Consider the following 8,046-nt stretch of genomic DNA (forward strand, 5'->3'; position numbering starts at 1 on the left):
AGAGAAACAACCGTGGGCTTAATTAAAATGTGTCAATAAAGAGAATGAAGAGGAGCTCTAAAACGTCAGTGCCCTTCTGCCAGCTGTCTGGCCCTAGTGCCCAACTCCGCTAGGGCGCTAGGGAGGAGTGTGTTTCTTCCCTCTCAACTGTTAACTGCCAACTGCTAACTGCTAACTGCCCAGGGTTGCCTTGCTGATGATGTCACGCCTGGCCATGTGACTCGCTTTGGCCAATGAAATGGGAGCGCAGGGGACCTGCCCCACGTACCAACAGAAGCTTTGAAGAGCTATTGTGTATTTCCACTCTCTCTCTTCCCTATATCACGAGATTGGAGTATTCTAGATGGAGGCTGCTCCCACTAGCTTGGTCCCATAACGAAAAGGACATGGAGCAGAATTTCAGCCACTCTGTGAAGATCAAGTCAGGCGAGGGAGAAGTAAACCTTGTTGTAAGCCACTAAAATTTGGGGGATCATTTGTTACTGCAGCAAATGATTTCCCCTAAACTGACAGAGTCAAGCAATGATGCCATTGTATTGGAAATATCTGTCAAGTGTCAGGAGGCTCCTTGAGCAGGTATTATTGTTTAAGAATTGAGTAAATACCTTGTTTAATGTTTATTTATTTTTGAGAGGGAGACAGAGCATGAGCAGGGGAGGGGCAGAAAGAGAGGGAGGCACAGAATCCGAAGCAGGCTCCAGGCTTCGAGCTGTCAGCACAGAGCCTGACATGCGGCTCAAAGTCACAGACGGTGAGATCACGACCTGAGTCAAAGTCAGATGCTTAACGCACTGAGCCACCCAGGCGCCCCAAGCATTGAGTACTTAGTATCTTTCGATCCCAGAACCTATAGCCAAGGGCCCAGCATACAATAGGTCACAAGTGAATCTTTTATGACTGACCCGCTGCGTCAAAGGAGGCTGGATGACCGGTACGATATGAGAATGATACTATGAGTTCAAAATGGAGCACAGATGCCTCAGGATATAGATAGAACCCTGCCCTAGTAAAGATCACGTGGATACCACTCTGCTCTGATTTCACCAATCCCACTGCTATCCAAGTAATCATATAAGGAGTTGCTGATTACCTCATACCTTAATATCCCACCTTCTATCATCCAAACCTGCACTCCCTAAAACATCACCTCTGGACCTTGCTATCCCCGTCTCCATGAGTCAGCAAGGTCTGTTGACTTGCCAGTAAAACCCAGCAGGAAACATGACATACGTACTATCTGCCCTGTCTCAGCCCCTTACATACAGGCTGTCCCTCCCACCCGCCATGACCTTATGTACTAGAAAAGGCAACAGTGCTGGGCCCGAGTTCACCAAGAAGACACTGTGATGCTTCTTTCTTCATTCACCCCCTGCTGTTTTCTGCACGGTTCCATGGCAGCAGAAAAGCATAGTATTTTGGGTACAGTCTCGACAGAGCGAGAAAGCCCTTGATCAAATCTCGATTGCACTATTTGCATGGCACAAAGGCGATGTAGAACTCTGGAACTAGAAGGGCCCTTTCGGGTTATCCCAAGTGTAGCGGAGAGAAGCTGGCCTCCACATTCCCACAACAAGCAGTCATTGGATGTAGGCGAGAGCAGGAAGGTCCATTTCTTGAACCCCCTTTTCGCTCCCTAAGCCCCCAGTTACATCCACAGCCTTTCTGCAGTGCAGCCTGTTTGCTGTGACTCAACTCAGGAAACTGGCGGGACCATGGCTTGGGAGCAGGAATATGCAAATCGGAAGGACCTATTTGAAAACTTTTCTTCTTGGGGCACTTGGGTGGCTTAGTTGGCGAAGCGTCCAACTTCGGCTCAGGTCATCGTCTCACAGTTCATGAGTTCGAGCCCCGCCTCGGGCTCTGTGCTGACAGCTCAGAGCCTGGAGCTGCTTCAAACCCTGTGTCCCCCCTCCTCTCTCTGCCCCTCCCCTGCTCATTCTCTCTCTGTCTCTCTCTCTCTCAAAATAAATAAATACACTTCTAAAAAAACAAAACGAAAACAAAAATACTTTTCTCCTTGCTCCTCCTCTACTTCTGACAATAGACTGAGGCATTTCACCAGATTGTGCCCCGAAAAACCTGATCTGAAGCTGTCGGAGGACAGGTCACTCGTCACCTGCTATATCATAAAGTCCTCGCAGTCATCAGGAACTTTTCCTTCCTGCCACCTGCTTCCTCCTAAACCACAACCCAAATGACTCTGCTGCTTCCAGGGGCAATAGAGGTAGCCTACATCCCATTCTTTTCTTAAAAAAAATTTTTTAACGTTTATTTTTTATTTTATTTTATTTTTTTAATTTTTTTTTTAACGTTTATTTATTTTTGAGACAGAGAGAGACAGAGCATGAACGGGGGAGGGTCAGAGAGAGGGAGACACAGAATCTGAAACAGGCTCCAGGCTCTGAGCTGTCAGCACAGAGCCCGACGCGGGGCTCGAACTCACGGACCGTGAGATCATGACCTGAGCCGAAGTCAGACGCTCAACCAACTGAGCCACCCAGGCGCTTCCCCGTTCTTTTCTTTTCCTGTCCTTAATGACTGACTTCCAGCACCCCTTTCTCCTCTGGATCTTTGTTCCACGTGGGACCTGTCATCTACAGACTCGACCACTCCTTTTCTCTGAGGAGCGCTGTTGACAGACTATACAAAACACTGCGCCCAAACAGCGCAATGCCAGGCGCTCTCCACGTTTTGACAGCATGACCTCAAGTTTGCATTAAGGTCCTTAGACTCTGCCACTTTTCTAAGGTGGTCCCACCAACTTGCCCATGCGAGAGGAAGCTCTTCCGGCAAGGGCCCTCAGAGGCTGCCCCCTCCTGGCGCCAGCCTCTTCTCTCGCCCTGTCCTGACTCTCCCAGGCCACATCCACCGCAGACGTTCTTTGACTAGCAACGGGGTAGGGAGCTCATGTCATACCAGGGAACTTGCCCCTGCACAGAAGCTGTGAGGAGTCAGGCCATAGACTGGGGAGTGGCAAGGGGGCGTGGGATGGTGACATGTGAGAGGATGTAAAAGGTATGGCCAGGGGCCTAACACAAGTCTGTTCTTATAAATCTTGTTCAACTTAAAGTTCCAGAGACTTCGTTGGAAATTTTGGCTCATGACAGTGTTTCTCTGAGGAAACAGAAACAAATGCAAAGGGCAGTTCCATGAAGAGGGATTCCGTGACACATTTCTACCGAATCTTTTCAAGGGTCTTAGTTCTTAGAAACGTGGAGAAGTCCCAACATGCATGCTGGGTGCCTGGCGCCGTGGGGACAGGAAGAAGACAACTGAGTACATTTCCTGTGCTCCAGACCCTGTTCTCAGCACCTTTCACGTATTCACAACGCTCCTCCTCACAACCTAGGACACAGGCTCTGTTAGGCTCGGCCCCACTTTGCTGATGAGGAAACTGAGGTGCACGGGCATCACAGAGCTTGCCCCAGTGGCAGTTTTGTCGGGTGGCTGCAAAGGGGCGAAGCTGGGTTTCACGTGATACCAACACTTCGGCTACACGGAAAGAAACTTGGAGTCCCCTAGGCGCTCGGTTCTCTAGGTCTCTAACTGGAACTCTCAAAGACCCTAGATAAGTATCATCACCTCCTATTCTACAGATGAGAGAACCGCGACTCACAACAATTCAGTGACTTCGCAGTGTCACAGAGCTAGCAAGCCAGGATTTGAATGCTGAGCTGGAAGTCTACCTTTTAAGGCGGCTCAGCAAGAGCAAGATATTCCTTTCCTGAGGCTTTCCAGCTTTTCATGGCAGGAAGTGGTAATGAGCCTGTGTGGTGAGCATGAGGACTGCCCTGGGTCCCCACAGATGGCCGCCTTCTGGCTCCAGAGCCTTGGCCAGCAACACTCCCATCTTTGTGCCCATGACCTAGTTTGGCTCACCCAGTTTAGCTCTGTGGCCTATTTCTTCCCGAAGAATTATTTCATAACATTTGCCAAGTAACTATGACAGGCTGAGCACATGGCATTCGTGAACTTGGAGATGAAACCAACCCAACGTTCCTTCATATGTGTGGACCGATATTTGCCATCCGGGTAGAAAGACCAGGAAGGGTTTTTGGTTTTTTTTTTTTTTTGTTTGTTTGTTTTTTCTTTTCACCAGAAGGGAAATTAAGAAGAGTCTCAAACCTGCCCTTTCAGGTTGGTTTCCTTTTTACAACAGCTGCCCTAAATCACAGGCAGTTGGGGCCTGGATTGCTCGACCAGGGCATACAGAAATTTCTACAGCCTATTAGGATAAAGTCTTTCTTGATCCTGCTTTTAGCAATGGATCTTAACTACCTCACGCTGGTTCCCTATTGCCAATAAAATCCACTGTCCACGTAGGGTCCGGGGGCTGAAATAAAGGAGCGTGAGTTAAATGTTGGTGAGAGACTTAGAAGTGTTAATTAGGCAACGTAATTCTATACTTTTGAAAGGGCTGAGCCATAAAATGCTGTGATTAAGGGGCTGTCTATACAAGTAAATGGATATAATTACGTGTAAAAGCTCTCCTTCTCCCCCTTTGTGCTCCTCAAGCCCAAACCTGCTAGTTCTAATGTTTCCTTCCTTCCTTTTTTTTTTTTTTTCTTTCTTCGTCAACATTCCCTGGGGACTTGGCTGGTTTTCTTCCCCTTAGCCACAGGCCTCCTACTCTGTCTACTGTTTGGAGGTTACTTATCATCAACTCCACCTGATGGCCCCATTCTCCAGAAACAAATTCATGAGGCTTAAGAGTTTCACAGAACATGGGGTTACAAAAAGAACAAATATAGGGAAATTAAAAAGTCTACACATTTCAGGGTGCCTGGGTGGCTCAATGGGTTAAGCATCCAACTCTTGGTTTTGGCTCAGGTCATGATCTCTCACTTCGTGGGTTTGAGCCCTCTGTCAGCACAGAGCCTCCTTGGGATTCTCTCTCTCCCCCTCTCTCTGCTCCTCCCCTGCTCGCTATCTCTGTCTCTCCAAATAAAGTTAATTTTTTTTTTTTAAGCCTACAAATTTCTTACAGACATGGCCTTTTGTTTTTAGCTCCTAGCTTCCTCTCTGGGTACTTCCCACTGGGTACTATAGGACTCAACCCTGATGAGGGTGCTAACCCACTGTTAACTCTCCTGACCTGACTCCCACCCTGGACCATCTTTTCAACATACAAAACAGAACGTCTTCCCATACTGATGAGAGTACCTCCAGGCTCTTTACCTGGGCCTCCCGGGCCTCCGTGTTCTGTGCTCTGCTTCCCGAGCCTCACCTCTACCACTTTCCCACTCATCCTGTGCTCCAGCCCAGTCTAGTCCTCTTGCTGTGCTTTGAACAGCTCCGAGTCTTTCCACCTCAGGGGCTTTGCACTGACTAGCCCTTTTCCCTAGAACACCCTAACTACAAGCTGGCTCCTTCTCATCTTGTGGGTCTCAGCTGAAATGTCACCTCTTCAGAGAGGCCTTCCTGGATTACTTTATCTAAAGGAGGCCTCCCTCATTCCAGCCATTCCATTCTTTATCATATTTCCCTCTTTTATTTTCTTCAAAGCACTTAACCGCTACCAGAAATTATCTTGCTTATTCATGTGTTTGTCTCTTGAGTGTCCACATCCACCACTAAGCTGGAAACTCCATATGAAGGCAAAGACCATGTCTGTCACACTCACTGTTGTCTCCCCAGAAGCAAATCGTGCACATGGGGGCCCTAAAGGAGTATATTGTCTTATTTCACCCGCCACCATCTGGTTAACCGGAGTCACCCTTCATTTCATGTCCGAGAAGCCATTGTTGACTATGACCTTTACATCACACACTGGGTTACCTGGACTGCGGTCATTCATTTACTAAGCATCCATGTTAGAAGGCCATGTGCCAGAGGCTGTGTTAGGCAATAATTTCACCAAGTCAAAGGAGCGGTAGGTCCTGCCTTCAAAAAGTTTCTAATCTAACGGAAAGGCAGACAAGTAAGTTAGTGAGGGCGATCCCTGCAGGATGATCTGGTAGGAGAATACCGAGTGCCAAAAGATAGACAAGAGGGGCATCTCAATCAGACTAGAGGGTTCTGGCCAGGCTTCTAAGAAACGACTCTTGAGCTAAGTTTCTTCATGTAAGAGCTAGAAAGAGAACAGCAGTATATTTTGGGGTGAGCGAGTCCCATGGGCTAGAAAACCATGGTGCAGACACCATGTGTTGCTGGGCTGACCTAAGCAGGCAGTGGGCTCTGGGGAAGGTGTGCTAGGCAGGGAGTCTGGGGAACTTGTTTCTGCCTAGTCTGTTTCTAACGAGCCGTGTGACTGTGAGTGGGTCCCCTCCCCTCTGAGTTTCAGATTCTCTCTCTGGCTGGCATTTAGCGAAAACTGAACTTGTCTGAACATTCTAGACCTTCTATTCATTCCGTACGTATTCAGTCTCTATAGTCACTGTCCCCTAACACCAATTTACTGGGGGCTCACTTTATGCCCAGCAGAGCACTAAGTGTTCTAAAAAATAAAATTAATGGCAAATGCAGTCTTTGCTCTGGAATGCAGTCACAGTTTGGAGAGGGAGAAAATAAACCATAATAAAATTAGGAAAACGAAGCAGTTTAACGCATCTTACATCTTTTGCTAATTGTTCCCGTGTACTGGTCTTGTTGTGCCATTTACATGCCCTGTGTTCTAATTCTATTTGATCCAGTCTCCCACTTTCTAGCTATAAAACAGTGGCCTAGTTCTTTTACTTTTCTAAGCTTCTATTTCAAGATCTGTAAAGTGAGGAAAGTACCAAACTTACAGGGTTGTTGTGAGGAACGAATGGGTTAGAATATGCGAGGCATTTAGCATAGGGCCTCACACACAGTCTGACCTCGATAATAATTGCATCTTCCATGCTGCTGGACATTGGAATGCGCAACGATAGAGATGAAATGTTAAGAACAAGGTTGAAGAGTGATCCATGAAGACTGAGACTATGCACCTCCTGGAAGACCCTTGAGTGAGTTTTTTAAGGAAGTGAGTTGACTGAATTGTTGGTGGAGAATCAGCAGGAACACAGGTAGAAGGCTCTTGTAATGGTCAAGGAGAAGGTGAGGTCAGGACTGGAATGGAATGGAAGGAGACACTGTGGAGAATCAATAGGCTCTTGATGATGCTCCTAGTTAAGGGCTTCGGTATTTTCTCTGAAGGATCAGGCCACCAGCATTTTTTTGTCCCTCCCAAATACCTGTTGCACAGGCTACATTCCAAGTGCGTGAAGCAGAGGTCTGGGGCTGCCTGCTTCCATCTAGCTCCATTTATAAGATGGAGGATTATGTACATCCTGCATGCTAACTTGCCTGTGATCTTCAAGGGTGTCAAGTTCGTGGACGTCAAAGGTAGAACTGTTCCAAGCTAAAGGAGACTAGAGGGCCTCGATAACTAAATGCAGCATGTGGTTCTGAACCGGATTCTTCTGTGGGAATCACTGACAAAGCTTGAGTGAGTTCTGAGGATTAGATAGTCCTAACTATCAATGTCAATTTCCTGACTTTAATGCTTATATTCGGGGTATGCAGAATAATTCCTGAAAGCCATGCTGATGAAGATAAGCAATTGTGGTAGCTTGTCTCCAATGTGACCAACCACCAAGTATTTCTTCTCCCCTGTGCACACAGACAGAAGTACGGTCTGTTCCTGTGCTCCCTGGAATGTGGCCGAACTTATGACTGCTCTAAGCAACAGAATGCTACTGAAGTCATGCTATGTGACTTCTGAGGCTAGGTCCTAAGAGGCCTTATAGCTTCTGCCAGTGTCTCTTAGAAGCCAACCTCTACCTAAAAAGTCTAAGTGCCTGGAAACGACCGTGCCTGAGGAAGCCCAAGCCAATTCTAGTAAGAATTGCCCCACTGAGAGAGAGCCAAAGCATAAGAGACTGTTAAAAACTGAGAACAAACTGAGGGTTGATGGGGGGTGGGAGGGAGGGCAGGGTGGGTGATGGGTATTGAGGAGGGCACCTTTTGGGATGAGCACTGGGTGTTGTATGGAAACCAATTTGACAGTAAATTTCATATATTAAAAAAAAATAATAATAAAAAATAAAAAAAATAAAAAAATAAAAAATCTTAGTCAAAGGA

General features: G+C 47.1%; 1 long non-coding RNA gene across 1 annotated transcript; it reads left to right on the forward strand.

The window, feature by feature from the left end:
* The first annotated feature begins 241 nt into the window (after positions 1–241).
* LOC132664497 (uncharacterized) lies at positions 242–7,817 on the forward strand. Its single transcript, XR_009603717.3, has 3 exons — positions 242–576; positions 2,045–2,224; positions 3,071–7,817. It is a non-coding gene; the product is annotated as an uncharacterized LOC132664497 (long non-coding RNA).
* The last annotated feature ends 229 nt before the right edge of the window (positions 7,818–8,046 follow it).

Source organism: Panthera onca, chromosome F2, assembly GCF_046562875.1.
Source record: "Panthera onca isolate mPanOnc1 chromosome F2, mPanOnc1 haplotype 2, whole genome shotgun sequence".
NCBI lineage: Eukaryota > Metazoa > Chordata > Mammalia > Carnivora > Felidae > Panthera > Panthera onca.